Source organism: Phaethon aethereus (assembly GCF_964289735.1).
Source record: "Phaethon aethereus genome assembly, chromosome: 2".
NCBI classification, from domain to species: Eukaryota; Metazoa; Chordata; class Aves; order Phaethontiformes; family Phaethontidae; genus Phaethon; species Phaethon aethereus.
In genome coordinates, this window is record NC_138582.1 from 33176241 (window position 1) to 33188423 (window position 12183).

Genomic DNA, 12183 nt, shown 5'->3' on the forward strand with positions numbered 1-12183 from the left:
AGAAGCATCACAGCATCTCATGAATAGGAAGGAATGCACCTATAAAGCTCTGGGACAGTGGTTGTGAGTTTTTCCCCCTCCATCATGTTAGAAAATGGCCACCGTAATCACATTCACAACTTGAGAGAAGTAATCCTGCCCTTAGCACTGTCACTACTTCCAGTAAAGACACTATGCTGCACCAGAAGAACAGTTCTGAAAAGGAATTTAAAGATTTTTAAATTTTAAGAACTTTTGTAGGTTTTAGCTTCATAAAAAAAATTTAAGCAACAGCATACTGAAGCAACACAAAGACAAGAAATGAGAACATGCAAGAGTGGAGGTACTGCTTCCTCAGCAGGAAGAGAAATACTCCTCCAACTCAGAAACGTGATGTTGCACAGCTGAGAAGGACCTTGTGTGGGAAAAACTGCCAGTAACTATCATGGTTTGCAGATCACTTTTTTCAGTAATTACTCTGGGATTTAAGAGTCTGTGCATCCTCATTTTGGTCTTTGGTACAGCTGATGCAAGCAAAAGCAGCACAGCTCTAGTGTAACCTTGATTTGAAGCAGTTTTGGCCATTTCTAAGTTTTGTGACACCACAAAAGCAGATCTGTAAACAGTTGTCCAGTCTATACACATTTCAAGAAAGTTTCCTTTGAATTAGCTCTAATTTGGTCCCATGGACAGTGAGACATTTGTGATTGAAGCACAATCAGGAGTCTTCCAGTTTAGTTTCATCCAAAAGGAATTCCATGAAGTGTTCAGAGAGCTCTGCAGTATAAACTGAAGGAGGGTAAGTGGGGATGATGAAGAGTTCTGCTTCAAAATTGACGGCCTGATCCACACCAACTCACTGACTTGGATGCATTTACTTCGTTTTGGACTGTACTGGAAAGCAATGCCTTTTCTTTATCCAAACACAGACTTCATTTGAAATGTCTGCACCTCGATTCCACAGGAGATGCAGGATAGTTCAAGTCTTATGGTCTTGTCAGCCCAGAAACAGCACACAGCGATGCAAAGATGAGCGTTGTGTGCGGTGTGAACTTCTAATAGGAGCTGGATGGAGGATCTTCATTGTTTCTCCTAGTGCCAGTTTCAGGGGTCACTTTTTTCCCAGCGACAGAAGACACCTGGAGAACTAAATCACCTTTGCTTCATCATCCTTTTGGGTTTGCATGTTATTAACACGCAGATAGGACCCAAGATATCCAAGAACACTAGCAAAAATGCCCAACCCTAGGGGTTTTCTTTTTGTTGTTGTTTTGTTTTTTTTTAAATGAGCAAAGTAATGAATTACACTTCCCTGTTGCCACAAGGTAAAAAAATTGGCTCCAAATGTGGAAGTTTTATAGTTTAATGAGAGTGTGATTCATGCAGCATTTCAGAACAATACATCATTCAGGTTTATAATTACATTTATATATATGTAACAAGGAAGATTAAAAACCTCAGAAAACAGGTCAAAGAAAAAGAACTTTCTGCTGATGAAAAAGTTCTTTGCAACAAAACAGCAAAAGATTGTGGACACCTAACAAAAGAAATTGGTCTTTTAGAGCCCTGAAGTACTGCAAGCCAGAAGGCAACCTGAGAGAGTCCTTCTTTAAAGCAAGTTCATTCAGCCTGGGGGAGAGGCAGAGGACACTACAGAAAAATAGTTTGAATTGTTTTACAGTTTGCTGGAAAAGAAGAAAAATTGATCACAAGTATGTGAGAAACTGGGCATGGATAAATTTTCAGGAAATAATTTTTATTATTCTGAAAATAGATGACTGAGTACAGTAATTTCTAAACAAGCTAGACCTGAGTAAAAGCAGACTTGCCCTTTGCATAGCATCCGTGCCAATTCCCTCATTGTTTCTTTTAAATCATGATGATCTGACAAGGCTGACTGGTACTTTACTCAGATTTAACAACAGTAGTAGCAAACTGATAAAGCTTAAGAGTAAAGTAGCTTACTAGGACTGGCAGCTTAGCCTGCAAACATCATAAAAAGGATTTAAATCAGAAATTGAATCCCCACCCCTTGCTTTTTAGCTGACAACAGCAGAATGGACAGGATACCACAGGATCAATCACATCAGTCACCAACAAGCAGCAGCAGCACAAGCTTGACATGAAATCCATCAATACTGAGCGTGTCACCCCTACCACCTACATGGCATGTGAGCTCTATTAGAAGGTAACAGAGCTCAGTATCAAACTTGAAAAGCTGAACATACACCACCTCTCATGACTGATTTTACAAGCTATCCGACGCCTTAACAACTGTCACACTCTTCCCCACGCTATTTAAAGAAGGGTGCAAATTAAACAACAGCAAGCTCAGAAGAATAACCCTCTACCTAAAGAGGAAGTGGGACACCTGATGTACTGACATTTTGTCCCTCAGAGATGATGCTAAGGAGAAAACCACACACTGCAGAGGACAAGCATTGCTTCTTGGCAGGGAGCAAACAAGGAGGACACAACCAAGCTTTCAGAAAAGCTTTTCACGTCACAAGGCTGGCTGGGAACGCTTTCTCCTTAGCAGCTTTAGTGATACCTTGTTTTCTTCCACTTCACCTGCCCAAAAGAAGATCTGCTGCACTTCTCTAACACAAGTGCATTCTGTACCATGCTTTATTCATAATTAGTTGTGCCTGAAGGCACACACTTCAGCATGGAACCACAAGAGATTGCTTTGAGGCAAAGTTGACATTACATTGATATTAAATGCATTAATAAGATATTGCTTTGTCCATCCTGAACATAGGCAGCTCAAGCGTTCAGGAACAACCTTTATTTTAGCACCTGAAAAAACACTGAGCAGCTTTGTTGTTGTTGTTGAAAGAATTATGTAGAGTGTAAAAACCCCCATGTTTCAAGCTACATGCTTACCAAATAAGCTAAACACCATCTGAGGGGTTTGATTTGGTACAGGAAAAACATCTGAGGGAGTTGGGGAGCAGCTGCGTTTCAAAGTGAAATTCAGGAACAAAGGCAGGCAACCTGAGCTCCAGCTTGCTTATCTGAAGTAACAACTGCAAGAACACAGACAAAGCCCTCGTTGCATGTGAGAAGATATAGCATATTTTATCTTTTATATACCAATTGCATTAAATACTGACTACACACAGGGTGTCAAACAGCCAATTCTCAAATGCTCACGTGGAAGCAGCTTAAAAAAAAATAAACATTACATTGGGAATTTAAGCCAGTTTAAAAATAAAATCTGACCTTCACATAGCAACAACAGGTTGCAGACTTAAGGCTACAACGTACTAACAAAGCTCTTATGCGCCGTTCAACGGGATGCGGTGTAAGCTCAGACTTGAAATATCTAAGCGCCCTAGCACAAAAGTTCAAATTCCAGCAGGGCTGACTCAGTCCTTCCGCCTTCCAAAGTACATAAATCTAATTCCATGCAGTTTTACTGTGAAAGGAGTTCTTAAAAGCAGGGGTCCTCCTCCCTGCTGTGCCAAAGCCGAGGGTTCCCTCTGCTATATTTTCTGTTGTTTCCTGCCATTCTTCATTAGAGAACAGACTGGCAGGCTCTGTGGCAGGTTCAGCCATCAGGTGGTTACTTGTTGATATTTAATATATTGCTCAGAGAGCCTGGTATCAAGTTGTAGAAATACTAATGACTTGCAGTAATTTACAGTTTGTGCAATATAGTTTCAAATACCAGTTACATTAAAAACCCCCAAACTACATTTTAAGATACTTCACCTAAAATATTTTATAAGAATGGCATCAAATCCGAAATGAAAAGCTATTATTTGTTTGCTTACAAATAATTTATTAAGTATTCTAGCATGCTAGTAATCTTCAGAATACACCAAATTTGCAGGCAATTTACAGCCAGAGTTGTTGGGCCGATGTCCATGATGCATTCACTTTAAATATTTACTGTAACTGTTCTACCTTCAATAGGCATGGGGAAAGCCAATCATCTTCATCAACATCAGTAAAAGCAAGGCAGCATCACAAGAAAAACCCACACCTAGCCCAGTAGAAGATACTTAATGTTACATAATTTCATTATTCTTTTCCCATTGTTTAATCCTTAATTATTATGATCTCATTAAGAAAAGTCACGTGTGTTTTGCTCAGCTCACGTTGAGGAGACCCAGTTCTCCCTGACTCCACTGGGGTTCTTCCTACAGAATTCCTTTCCAGAGTTTGTCTCCAGCAAGGAAAGAAGTTCATGGATCTAGTGGGACAATCACTTCAGAGCAGCTAACAGAAGTAGAGAAAAGATAATTATGAGCTCAGTTAAAGCATTCCAGCCTGTGACAGGAGGGGAAAAAAAAAAAAAAAGAATCTGCTGCAAGATAAACAGGTAGAACTGTTTCTTAAAGAACAGGTCTTTGAGATTTTAGCATGTGATGATAAAGAAATGAGTCATCATCCATCACAATGAATATACTCTAAAGTTAAATCATTTGATGTGGTAACTTAAAACCACATGCAGTTTTAGATTCTTTTCTAAACCTACATCAAAGAGGAGGAACTTCCAATAATTCTCATTAACCACCACAGATTTACACAGGTACTCCAGTAGATAGGCTCTTGAATAGCATTTTTCTCAGTACTTCAGGAAAGCTTTATGAAGCATCTCAGCAAAAAGGAAAAAGAGACAGTGATGTTAATGGGGGAAAAGACATATATGGGGCAAAACGACCTCCCCGAGATTATGCAGCAGGCCGTGGCACAAACGGACAACCAAAGGGCTTTTAAAAAGCCCTTTCAAACACTGTCAAACAACACCACTTCAATAGCTACCATTATTAAAGCAGTGCAGATAGTAACAACTGCAGTTAAGAACTATGCAGTACTATAAAGAGAACATATTTCTATTAACTGAAGTGGTGGATAAGCACCAAAATTACCATACCAGTTCAGACTGACTAGTGGTCTCTTTATACTATTTGGGTTTCAAAGGTAAAATGCTTCAGAGGAAGGTGCAAAAAAAATTTCAAGGGTAAAGTCTGCTTCTAGTATGAATATATATAGATGTGCCTTTTTTGCAGATTAGCAGTTTCCCTACAAGTGCACAGTGGGCACCATGCCCCTTTCCACATCTTCCAGACACCAGCATCTGAGGAGGAATCCAGGGCAGAATAATACCTTTCAACAGAAAAGGTTACCGATAGCTTCTTTGTGAACATTGTATATTCATATCTTGCTGTTTCTAGAAAGTGAATAGACCCTCTAAAGTTGTAAATTAGGTTAGGAGGTATGACAGTAAAGATGACTTTGAGATTACAACTCCAAGAGTTTTGAAAAAAAAATACAAACACAGCAATGGTAATTTTTGCAAACCTAGCCAGAGTAATATTATATATCCCATGCAGTTTATAAACATCTTAGCATATCAAGTCTCAGTAAAGTGTAAAAGCAAGCATCTTCCTAAATTCCAATTACTCAGAGGTTAAAGATAAACCTTCTCACTCCCCCCTCTTTTCCAATTACCTTGGTTTCCGAGAAAAATGACAAAAATGCATAGTATTATACTCTATGACCTCAGTAGTCTGATTTTTCAAGTGGATGCAGAGAATAACTTGCAGAAAGACAGTATGACAACATTCAAAGAGCACATGCAGATCACTCACCAAATCAGCATTCTTTAAGAAAAAGCTACTTAGAGGATCTTTAAGTTAAAGCAGAGCTTCAGAAAGATACTTCCTACATCTCAGCAATGAGAAACACAAGAAAAAACATTCCCAGGTAGGATTTATTTTGTGACATTTTTTCACTGATAACATTTTGCAATCTATACCCAGAAGGAGGAACTTCAGGCTTATTTGAACGAGATGTAACTTAGGGAGATGGCATCTCAGGAGAATGCAGCACAAACTGATAAAAGCAACTCTTCTTTAACAGTTAATAGGATTGGGATGCAGTTACCATTTCCTATCAAATGGACAATTTTGGTATTCAGTATCAATAGAAATCTTTGAATGAACAGAACTTGTACTGTGCCTCTACCATATGAATCTGGGAAATAAATGCATTGAGTTTGTATGATTGCCTATATTATAAAAAACCCAAGCCCTCTTCATTTCACTTGAAAATAATTTGGGCTGTTTCTCAGCATAAGTTTGGTATGTCTTAACAGTTAATCCTGTAGGCATTTTCAAGGTAAAAGGTGAGAAAGACGCTGACTGTTAAAGTTTAATGTTGGGTCTATCCTTTAAAGATCAGCATTTCAAGGGTTAAGGGTTTTACAGCAAGATCAACTCAACTGTGCTCCAAAGATAAGCATCTTTTCCTGTCCTTGATGACTGGGGCTAGACTTCAGGTCCATTAAGAAAGCTGCTAGAGACCATTTCGTTCAGCACTGGCTTTTTTCATGACCCTCCTACAAACTTTACAGTTCTTCATCTACAACTGCTTGCTGTCACAATGTTAATTCTTATCTAATTGGATTGAATTTGCTGAATTTTAACAAACATATTTCTTTTCCTGCTGCTCCTTTAGCTACAAAGTTAACACTATTCTGTGGAATCTGAAGCTCTTTTCCTAACATACTTAAACAAAACATAATAATTTACATAAATTTAACAAGAAAACATCACATTACTATATAGCACTTAATTAAGAAGCTGAAAATATTCAAGTCTTGAAACAACTGAGAAACACCATTCAAATAATTTTAAAAGTAATGCAGAAGTTAGTTCCATGGCCTACAAGTTATTTTCCAGGCTCTCCCAAAACCAGAGCTATTGTTCCCCCACAGGACAGTTTTTTTCGGCACTCTACCTACATATCGCATAGAAAGCTGTGCCGAGCCACCTAATAGGAAAAGCTAATCAAGAGTCCTTAGTCTTCAGAAACCCCTGGTATCCAAGTCAAGACGTACAAGCAAGACTTGCCCATCCAGGATACGGAACCTAAAATTTTCTCTACAGGGCAAACAGAAAATTTTGAAGTTTTCCAGTCCTTCAAAGAACTGACAGAGCTGTCATCTTTTAACTGAAGGAACCCACTTGTGCATAACCTACCAAAAATAACACTCATTGAAGAAGATAACAGAAGCCAAAGGATCAGTTCAAACACACATCCAAGCATGATTCAGTCAAGCAGCTTTTGAGAACCCGTGTGAAAGCACTTTTTCCAAACATCTCAGGTTGGTGGGACTGGAGAGGGGGAACAAAGCACCAAGGGAAAGGTTTTGGGCACACACAGTGCAATTGCATTTCTGAGGGGATCCAGTCTTTCCAGTACACACTAGACTGTCTAAAGTATCCCTTAAGTGATCTGCTCAATCTTATCTGGGATGCTGGTTTTTGCAAACTAGTTATCGTCAAGTGTATGAGCGAAGTTTAAAATACAACCTTAAAATAAATGCTATTCTCTATAAATTCTAGTCTGTTCTATGTCAGAAGCAGAAATTAAGTAATTTGCAGCAAATGATTGTACGTTAACACTTATCCATCCCAACAAATCTCTCTGCATCTACTTGTGGAGGGTGAGGAGGCAGGGCACCGATAAAAATAGATAGAATGAAATAGTTATTTTTAAAATTTATTTGCAGTATGGTAACTTAAAAGACTGGCGCACATAGTATTCGAAGTCTTGAAATTATGTTTACATACCAATATGTTAGTGAGAAATTACTTATGCCTGCATTCTCAAGTGGCTAATCCAAATCAAATTCAGGTAAGCAAAACATTATGTATTTTAAACATCCGCTTCAAATTGCAATAATGTTAAATACAAAGTACTTGTTAAGCCAATTTCATTTTCCAGTTTAAGTCATAGGATCCTTCTAGTATATTTTTACCTTTTTTTCCACACATAGAAGTATTTTTAAAACCCATAGTGAATTCTATGTGGGATCTTCAACATCTCAAAGTGTTCAGCTCAGCAATGCCCCTGCCCCCCTGGATTTCAAACCTGATTACAAAAGACTTATTTTATTACAGGTTTGTTAAAAGATACTGTAAGAAAACCAACTTATTTCAGTTCTCAGGAGCAAACATTTATCAAATAAAAAACGGGTAACAGATTACATAGCAAAGAGGAATGCTAACAGAAGGGTATATGGTAAAATATCTACAGAAAACTACTCAGTGGCACTACCTCTGCAGAGCTGGAACCACATTCTGGAGACACCGAATAAACTCAAAACTGGGCTTCTTGCATAGCTTCTTCATCAGAAGGTTGTCACCAAATTGCGCTAGAGAGAAATACAGCGAATTGTCCAAAACATGTAAGTAGCAAATGAGAGGAACTGTAACAACTCAAATCCTAAAGCCTTTTTCTTATCACATTGCATTCAACATTTTTCTACTTTTCCACTTTCTTTTGGCACAACAAGTTTTTCAGGCTGGTGGTGGTGTGAATTATATTGCTTTCATTTCTCTTATTAAGTTTCCAAAGCCATTTACATACAACCAAGTATAAAGGAACAGCCAATAAGGTATAGGTCTTGCAAAGTGAATTCTGCATTTGTGTCAAGTCAGCAGACTACAGAAATATTTTAGAATAGGTGGGAAACTTGTGTTGTTGAGTGGCAAGAACAGGAAAAGTCAAGTGAGACAAAACTTAAAGCAAACAAACCAGAGATTGGCCTCATTAAAGAAAATCCTATTAAAAGCCTTACCAAGTTAAAGCTAGGCAAAGAAAGCATCTTCTGCTTACAGCATTACTGCCGTGACCCACAACTAGAAGCCTACCCCACATGCCAGTGTCCTGGCCCCAAACTTTTCTTCACCTGCTAACACTTTTCTTTTCTGAAGGAAGAGGGGCATGTAGTGAAATCTGTGCATCTGCACAAGTATACACGTCTCAAGAAGTAACAGTGTCTACTATGGGGGCTGCTAATCTCAACTCTTACTTCTTTGGGTGCATCGTGTTGACAACAAAGTACCATTTCTGGCTGTCAAAACTGGTTTCACTTCAGAAAGTGATTTTACTAGAAGATCTGTTTGCAAAATGAACTCTGAAAATTTTCTACACAATTGAAAAAAATGCCATTTTTCCTGGAAGATGCATCTGACATTGCAATTGAAAAATGCTTGCTATTGCACTGCAGTAACACTGGCGTAAAACACACACTTTTTACGTTGGCTGTCTTCCTTACATCACGCCTACTTTGTCAGGGACTTCTAATCAAAGTGAATTTACTTACTGATTTGATTTTGTCCGGCATCACAGTTCCCTGCCAGAAAGTGCTCTGTATGTTTATTTCTAAAAGATAACCACTGCTGCTTGAAGAGACCAGAAAGAAAAAACAACAAAAAAACCCAAACAAACCCACAGAAAGGGGGAATCCCAACATCAGAACTCTCTGTTTCTCTGTTTTTGTAACACACATAGTTCTGCTCATAAAACCACTCTGGGGTGGCATTGCCCCAAATAAGCAAATCTCTGACAATTGGTTTGAGAAGTATTTCATCAGAAGACAAAATGAAAGACTGGGTATCTTTTAATTTGATAAGGAAGACTGTTTAAGGGTATTAGCCTTTCTTCTTCTAAAAAGGAAAAAAAAAAAAAACCCAAAACCAGACAAACTAAAATTCATGCCATGTTACTACAGCATAGCTCCAGCATTTCTTAAGGGGAAGACTATTTCTAGTGTGAACAGAAATCTCTTCATACTTTTTATAACAGTAAAGAAATCTGACCTGTCCCTTTTAAAATAATTCTTAGGAAATTTACTTTTATTAATTTAGAGCTCTCTGATCAAAGTAATGTATTTAAAATAACTTTGGAATAAACAGCTCAGAAAATCCAGACTGCAGATAGCATCCAAACGAATTATTTTGGTTCTCCAACACAAGAACAGTGGATTTCCATTAAACTATTTCACACTGTTTGCAGAAGAGCTAGTATCACATTTCAATAGTAATCTCTCTCCCTCCAATCCTACCAACAGCAATTACATGCAACTTCTAAAAGCAAGCAGTTAAGTATCACCAAGGAAACAATGATTGTCACAATGCAACAGAATATTAAGGCCAGTGAATAATAACTGAATATTTATAAATAACACTAATTTCTATTAAAGCCTGCTTTTCCAAATATAACCAGAACAAAAGCACAACAATTCTGTAGTGTACCAAGTGTATATTTCAATTTACTGTATGCAGTCTAACAACAAATTTGGTCATAATTTACCAGATATACATAAATGATTTAAGTAGTAAAAGAAGATTCAGTTCCAAGAGAATAAGTTCATACCTTGAGGAAAACAAAAACAAAACAAAAAAAGAAAATACATTAAGAATGTAGAGCCAGGTCCAGTTTCTAAGCATTAAGTGAGCAGTATTCTAATAAAGCAGATTTAGGTGAATTTCAGATATATATATATTTATATATATAGACAGATCTACCAATTGTAAACTATGGTTTTAAAGGGGATAAATGGGATGGAAAAATCTTTATGCTATACTTACATATTCACAAAGCAGAACATTACTTTAAAGTTTAAAATACTTTCTCATTCATATCATCTTCGCCCAACTAATTTCTACTTTGGACCCCACCAGAATTACACATTACTCATTTCAGTCTAGAACAATGAGAATAAGATGTATTCTTCAGTGTAAAAAAAGGCACCCCCCCCTCCCCACGCCCCCCCAAAAAACTAATAATCTGTCAGGTTTACAATGATGTGGAAACTACCAATGAAACAAGTGGATGATAAAAAAAAGCATTTTAATTCCCATATAACTGTAGTTCAAACTTCTCAGCTTCAATCAGCAAAAACAATGTCATAACATTATGTTACTGTTCTACTGATGTAAAGGACAACAGTAAAGCTTGTCTCTTTAAATACATACCAACTTTGATCAGATGGAGCACCATTAAGATTCTGTCCGTCAAAGCATAGTTCAATGTTATCCACACAACTAGCATAATTTAGTTACCCGATATAAAATAGGAAAAAATATACTCATTTTAAAATTAAACAAAGCTGAAAAATATGGTGACCCTCGATTGTTTTTTATACAGTACTGTCACACTGGCCTAGCTATGTGTCATGATAAATGCTCTGCATATTTACTTGTTGTGACATAATAGTACATCAGATGCATTGTTCCAATGACTGCCTGAATTCATTTGCCTTAGGCTGGACAACACAAAGGAGTTTCAGATGAAGGTGTAATGCCCTCCCCTCCCTATGAAAGAGGCCTGAAATCATTGGTACAATATTACAAGCTTAGGAAAAAAATCCACATGGCTACAAAAATTCAAGTTTCAATGCCTCCTAGAAAATTTGAAATAAAAAGCACAGGGAGCATATCATCCTGAAAAGTAGACAACTCAATTATTTTGCTTTGGACTTTGTTTTCCTTAAAAAAAAAAAATCCAGCAAATTAAGTCAACAAGGTAAATGCAATTGCTTCATATTAAACACTAGCAACAACCCATTAAGTACAAAAGAATAAAAAATAGTTTGTGTTCATTTTAATGACGAACAATGGGCACAATAGCCTAGTGTCCAATTCACATCACAAACTAGCCAAAAACCGGACAAGTAAGAAGTAATCAACCAAAAAGTTGTTTAATATGACACTTTCTCCATTCCTTGTATTTTTATTCTGTGGGACTGAGGTATACACCAGGGAAGTCAAAAAGTTTGACAGGAGGGGAGCCTTGGAGGAGGGAGGAAACATTATTACATCAGATACCTTTTAGCATGACTGTCTCTTTTGACTAAGTGCCAGAAGAGTTACCCATGCTCTGATCAGTCTATTATTTTCATTATTGGTCATTTCTTCCGCAAGATTATTTTGCAACTGATTAATCAATAGCAACCTTCTTGAAAATTCAAAATGGTGAAGACACCTAATTAATGCCATTATTAACTTCTCCAGTGCTTATCACCTATACCACCTGCTAGCATAGAGTCAAAAGTTTTAAAACCAAATTTCAATTCGGTGTTGGCTTTATCTGTGATGCATATTTAAATGATTGGCTTTCACCTATCAGTACGGGAGAGGTAAGGTTTGTATGGCAAAGACATGCTTGAGAGCCACTAGCTCAAATTAGCTTCACTGGTTCACTGACAAAGTACAACTGGATTTGGGAAAGCTGTCTTTGTATTTCCATACCAAGCTGCAATTTTCTTCATTCATGTTAACAGATACATGAATGTGTAACATAAGCACAGTCACTACTATGTCTGAATAGGACCCAAGTAGCTATATCCTATAAATAATAAAAAATACATTTTTCTTTTGATAACTGACTGTAGATGTG